This window comes from Amblyomma maculatum, chromosome 4, assembly GCF_055883805.1.
Source record: "Amblyomma maculatum isolate TAMU_Amacu chromosome 4, ASM5588380v1, whole genome shotgun sequence".
Taxonomy (NCBI): Eukaryota; Metazoa; Arthropoda; class Arachnida; order Ixodida; family Ixodidae; genus Amblyomma; species Amblyomma maculatum.
Window position 1 is genome coordinate 39,084,721 of NC_139347.1, and position 7,188 is coordinate 39,091,908.

Below are 7,188 nucleotides of genomic sequence, written 5' to 3' on the forward strand. Positions count from 1 at the left end.
AGCCTATCAAAGAAGCAGGAAATCAGGCATGACTCATCATAAAATTGCAGATTGTGTTTTTTCTCTGATGCACATCCCATTATGTCCCTAATGGTGCGGATACATTACTGAATGAAATCATTGCTGCGAAACGATGGGTACTGAAATTACGTGCAAATAAAAGGGTTCCGATAAACCAGAAGCTTCTTCAAGGTTTCGATCTTGCAAGTACCACGGCAGATAGAAGCAGAAAAATGAGGGGACGGCGACCATCTGATTTTTGATGTTAACCACTTTTTAGTAATGCAAGTAACGGCAGGCTTCAGAAAGAAGCAAATGCGGGGGCAGCGAGCGATAGAGTTCTTCAGAGAATTTTCTTCCGCGCGTAACAATAAAAACAACAACAACAACAACAAAAAAAAAAGAACAGCAACAAAGAAACGAAGGAAACGCAGGCGCACGGCAACACTGAACCCGTACCTACTTCTTACACCGTGCCCGTACCCAATGCGCTGACACGTGTCACAAAAGTCGCACTCGCAATGAAGCGCCCCAAACATCTGTGATCCGCGTTAGCATCGATTCTATTCTGAAAGCCTGACCCGTACGTAAATTAAAACCTTGTCGAACGTTTAAAGTAGACAGGGTAAACTGAAATCACGAGAAAAATTGGGGATACACTTAAGCTAGCTCCGCCTTTTAAGTGTTTGCTCATCCTCGTTCACTCGCAATCATTTGCCCATTGTTTTAATCAGTACTTTTGTAGTGAAAGTTACACTGCGCTACGTTTTCAACGCATCAGCGTGGCACCGTGTTACTGAGGCACCGTGGAAGACGAAGAAGGAAAAAGAAGAAGAAAAGAAGAAAAGAAGAAGTATAAGAAGGAAAAGTAAACGAAGAAAAACAAGAAGAAGAAGAAGAAAGAGAAGAAGAAGGAAAAGAAAAAGGAAAAGAAGAAAGAAGAAGACAGATAACTCGGTAGTTGGCGCCACCATCCTTGGGCACAGTCACAGGTCTGTTTTTACCGCCATGCAAAATTTTTTACTGGACTCAAATCGTTTGCCTTGCTAAATATTTAAACATCACTTGTTCTACAATTATAGTGCCAATCTCCCGTGAGTGTTACCACTTTTCATTTTATATTTCACTTATTTCCCGTTTTGTTTTCTTTCCTCTACCCCTCAAATCATTTTTTTTTTTTGCAAGTATATTAAAAAAAAAATTCTTTGCCACCCAATTCTTGGCCGATCCCCCTCTGTGGGTATGTGCCATAAGTTATTTGGACAACAACAACAACAACAACAACGACTACAGCGAGTTGCTAGGGCAGAAATTTAAAAATAAAACAGCGCAAGACACACAGACGAAAGAATAGAAACAGACACCACAAGCGCTGAGTGGTGTCTGTTTCTATTCTTTCGTCTGTGTGTTTTGCGCTGTTTTATTTTTAAACCATGTATCACAAACTCGCCCGCTTTGCCATTCTGTAGGACAGAAGGTTCGTTCGAAAGTTGCGACGGCGGTGTGCCCCGGAGTTCGACGTAGAGACGATGCGTCATACCATTCTAAGTCTTCTACACCCGAATGAGAATGGTCAACGACGAGAGTCAAGGGGTGCTCATACGTGATGTGATTTCCCTATGGCATAAATAAAGCTGAAACCAGGCCACTATGCGCAAAAGCCATCCCTTTACCTTGAAGCCGAACCTAAGCGTAGCCATGCAGATTGCTCTCTCGTAACTTCAGGTTTACCCACACGCTAAATAACAGCTAATTTTTTATTTCGCCTCTATTATCCTTCCTAAATTCACTAGCACGCAGTTGCAAGATACCACAACATGTGAAATTTATAGCCCGACGTGACTCCGCGACCTATCGGGTCATAGAAGGCTGATTCCAATTTCACCCTCCCATCTCTGAGGCGAAGACCGATTTAGCAGTACTTTCCAACTCTGCCGTGTCACGTGGTCTCGTGGCGTCACGCAAACCGCGCCGACCAATCAGCTCACGGCCATGCCACCTGCCGTCTGCCAGCGTCATACTCGTGCCACTGCAATCACACAAGTAACAGAAGACGTTCCTGTACCTGACCCTCACCTGCTTAACCTATGGGAAAGCAGAAAACAAGCCGAACTCGATTATCTCCAATCTGGAAGAGAATACAAAAAGGCGTTCGATACCATCAGCCATCAAGCCATTGTCGACGCGCTCATCCACACTGGAGTTGGAGCCCGCGTCATCAACTTTGTGAAATCCTTCCTCAGTAATAGAACCTATGAAATTCAAATCGATACCAATCACACGGCACAGCGTTTTACAAACCGCACGGGTGTGCCTCAGGGCTCAGTCATTTCCCCCACCTTATTTAACATCGTCATGGCGAAAATCGCATGGCAACTAGACAAAATCGATGGCCTATGGTTCACAATATATGCGGACGACATCACGCTCTGGACCACGTACCGTAATACGGCTCGAGAACAAACGGAGACGCTGCAACTAGCACTAGATACAATCGAGATTGAACTTCATTCTACAGGCATGCGTCCATCCCCAGAAAAAACTAAATTTCTGGTCATACATCCACCGCCTGGCGGCGTGGACGTCAACCTTCACTTCGGCGGTCAAAACATCGCACAACCCCCGGAAGGTTATCTCCGGATACTTGGCGTTCCCATCAATCAGCATGGTACTGCTAAGGATTAGATCCAACAGCTAAAATCTCAATGGAGGCCAACGCTCCACTTAATCAAACGGCTCAGCAGCAAGAGTGAGGGCGCAGGGACGGAGGTAGCGCGTCGCCTCACCGTTGCTATTCTGCTCGCTAAGCTCCGCTACGGTGCCCCTTACTTTGACTTGACCGCAGCCAATTACAAGACACTTGGCTTACTTTATAACTCTGCCTTGAGGGTTATAACTGGTCTACCCGTACACACGCGCATCACGGAGCTCCACAGATTCGCTCAGCTCCCACCAGTGGATGCACTTATTGCTACGCACCGAGCCAATCATGAAAATCGCCTGCGTCACACACCCAACGGGCATCGCCTCCTCACTCGAATCTTTGACGAAGCTAACCTACACTTGCCCATATTGGACCACCTTACAGCACCATGGACAGAAACGTTGGTAACAGATCCAAAACCCCTTCCAACCAACGCCAAAGGGCCAGGAAGAGATCACCGACAACGCCACATAATTGATACACAAGACCAGCACATCGGTCTCCGCATTTATACCGACGCCGCCCTATATCATGACGATGACACCGGCATCACGTTTGCAACCACCGCTTACTACCAAGAGGGTTCACAGCTGCACGTTACTAGCCACAGTGGTCGCAGGTACTGGTCCGCAACTGAACTCGAATTAACAGCCATCGACGAGGCCCTTCAACACTGCACCAAAGGAACAGATCGTTTCATCCACATCTACACCGACAGTCAAGAGGCTATAAAAACCCTGCAAGCCCGTTCTTACAAGACCTCAGTACAACACAGCATCAAAGAGCGCTGCCGATACCTGCGAGAGACCTCACAAGTCTCGGTACGAATTCATTGGACACCTGGACATCACGCACAAGGAACTGGGAACAGAATGGCCCACGAGGCCGCTGGCGCGCAGCTAGAGGAAGACCGCCGGCATAGCCTTGATGTGGGCCCGTCCAACTCGGACCACCCTTACTGTTCTCCCGTCTCCTTCATCATACCGGACTCTGTCATCACGCGGCTTAAACATGAGCGGAGGGGTTTGTTGTGGGACCTTGTCCCCGGTATTAATCCTCCGATCCCTTCCGGCCTCTCTCGTCCAGCCCAAGTTCTAACTCACAAGGCGCGAGCCGGTGCAGCGTACACACCGGACATCCTGAGTCAATGGCGCCGAACCAAGATCAGCTGCCCCAACTGCCCTGCTGACTCCGTTGACCTGCAGCACTTGGTCTGGACCTGTCCTGGCACGGCTGGCCTCCGCGCACGCTACACATCTGCTCACCACATTCAGAGTTACGAAGACTGGACAGCCCCCAATACCAACGCCAAGCGCAAGCTTAATGCCCTGCTAGACTTCATGTCGGAGTCTGGCGCCCTCAACCTCACCTAACCCACCCCCTTCTCCTCTAGGCCTCAGGTCATCCTCATGAATAAAGGTTTATGAATGAATGAATGAATTTCGCTCACCAGTCGCAATAGCGAAATGGATAACACCGGAGTTTTTGTTCTGGAGGACGGGGCCTTTAATGTTATTATAGTAATTACCGCGAGTGTATGAGGTTTTGAACTAATGTCTACGGAAATAGAAGTGTTGCTCTCATGGGAGTCGTCGTATACTCTTTCTGGACCACAGAAGTACCCGGACGATGATGCCACGGATTTTGTCCAAAAGGTCCGTCTACCAGATTGTCCTATAACAAGCACGTGCGGGGAGCAAATCTATACACAAAGAAAGTCTTTCTCTAGTGTTAGTGTCTTGGGGACTAACGCTCTACTATAACCGATTTTCACAGCCAATTACTTAGCGAAATGTTTGAGCAGACGGGCGCGGGAACAAAACGACTCGTTCGATAGCGTACATCAAGAGCGTACGCACTCAGTATACAATTGTAGGGCAGAAGACATTGAAGCTTTCAACCCCGCCGTGGTAGCACAGTGGTTAAGGCGCTTCACTGCTGTGTCGAAGGATGCGGGATCGTCTCCGCGGCCGTGCTTCGATGGAGACGAAAAGCAAGGCGCCCACGTGGCGGCGTGGTTTCCTTACAAACGAATTTTTGAGATAAGCGCCTCTTTACGTTAGCCACACCACCAATAGGGCGACCTCTGCAAGCCACCCTGTGCTACTGACGTCATGGGTTGGACGGGTGCGTACGGAGCACGCGATTTGCAAGCGGTTTCGCAACATCAGAGTTCGGCTTCCTCTTCTCACCTTGATGTATTGATAAGCAATGGTGGCGGTGTCTTTGCTGTGCTGTGGGATGTACAGATTCCGCAACAGCTAAAACGCGTGTGGTTATTATATATTCTATAGTGAAAAGAATCTTCGTAACAGATAGAAAAACCCTATCCGCCCTTCCAACAAAAAGCAAGTCTGCGTGCGTTCGGAACATTTGCACCAGATCAGTATGAAGCTTGCGTGTTCCTGCACTCGCTAAGGCAGCTTTAAAAAATGCCCTTGAGTGTAGGTTCTGCACGATTGTTTTTCGAGTGTAACCGTCCATCCTTTGAAGCATCCAGATAAAGGATGTGCACCGTCAGAAAGAATGGGGTTACGGCAAAACGTTGGAGAAAAGCCCGAATTCGCTGTCTGTTCAATAATAAATAAAAATATAGTGGCGATATGGCAGCAGTTCACAGTGGGAATATAACAGCCTCTCTGCTGCCGCTTATACCAATGCGTGGCAAGACGAAAGCAACAACTTGTAGCGGAACAACTGCGCGGCGTCTGCAGACTACGTAAAAAGTACGATTTCTGCAACCGTATACATAATTAAATTTTTACCGTCCTGCGATTGCGCGGGATTTGCATGTTCGCTTTATTTTATCTGTTGAGCCATACAACCAAATAAATATTGGTGGCAGCCTAATAAAAATAAAAAATAAACGCGAGACGCAAATTTTGTTCCTTCCAAGTCGCTGTCACTAAAGCTCAGGTTTGTTTTATCTTTGTCGCATTTGGCAATATAGTTAAACGCGTGCTTTAATCAAGTGCCGTTGGTGTTGTCTCTGTACCTTCAGTTTCTCAAGCAGCTAGTCCAGTCCAGAAAGCTCTCAGAGATGTACAGCGACGCGGTGAACAACTTCAAGGCAGCAGTAACAGCTGCAATCGAAAGCACCACTTTAGTTTTTGCTCCGGCAAACGCATAATGAATACCTGCGTGCTAAATGATATGCGTATACTTACTTCTTCGAGTTGAGCAGGTCACCCAGCGGCCTAGCTCTATCATTCGGACGACGCAGACAGCTGGGGAGTCGATCGTACATGAAGGATGACTCTTCTAGCTGAACATCGATCAGTTAAATGCTTTTTGAACAGTCACCGGCCTCTGGAAAGCGGCTTTCTGCTCTTTCAGAAATATTGACAAAAGCGAACAGCGCGGTTTACACATCTGTTCGAGGTGCCTGCGCAGCTTGTTGAGATCAACCCAAATGACGTCACAGCCTATAGTCATACCAAGGCATATGTGCAGTTTCAATTTCGCGGTGTCGGTGCGTGTTTGGGTCTTCTCGCTAGTTTAAAATTATTTCCTGCTTCTTTTTGAAGACTTCGCATTGCAAAAAATACAGGATCGATCTTAACTTGAAATACAAAACAGCCAATAACTCGAAAATGCTCAAAGCCGCCGGAATTTCCCTTTAAAGTTGTAACCATCTTTCCCCGCACAGTGGTGCTAAATCTTTCCGACGACCAGGAGAGTGGTTGTTTGGGCGTGTTGGTGAGACATGAAGCGCCCAACCAGACAAGGACGGTGAAAGACGGTGTCTCTCGTTTACCGTCCTCGTCTGGTTGTGCGCGTCAACTTTATATCTTATGACGAGGCAAATCAAGCCAGGCAACGGCAACAGCTAGGTGAACGTTCCAGACGTACAGCTTCCCGGCTATGCTGAGACTCTCTAATATATGCTGGAAAGCTATTTGTCTACATAATGAACGATGATGTGAAAGGAACTAAAAATAATCATACGCTATGGATGGTTCCTTTCTATTATAAAAATAATAAAAACGTCCTAGATAACAGCATCCGAAGGGGGAATAATAGGAATTTATTCGAATTTTTATTTATAAGAATAACTTTAGTGCAGTAGATAGGAGACAAATTACTGAATAAAATGACATAAACATAGAGACGCTATCTCTAATAGTTGCTGAAAACCATGTACTGCTACATAAAAGCACGCGGCTTATATCCTGCCCTCTAAAATTTATTATAAGAGTGGCGATCCTATAGGCAAAGTCTTCAGATAATATTTGTGGTGATGAATGCGTAAGTAAGTCAATCGGCGATTTACTTGTCATGAAATTAATTTTATAAATGAAAATTCAATTTCTCGCCCCTAATCTGTGTATCCTACAATTTGCACATACAACTAAGAACTCCATAACACTCATGACGCATAAAGTCCCTGGAACTCCAGTGGCTTTAATGACGCAACGCTAGCAGCGCCACACTAGCTATTCCGGATCGAAGCCTCCCTCCCTCCGCCGCAGGAGAGGGCGCGC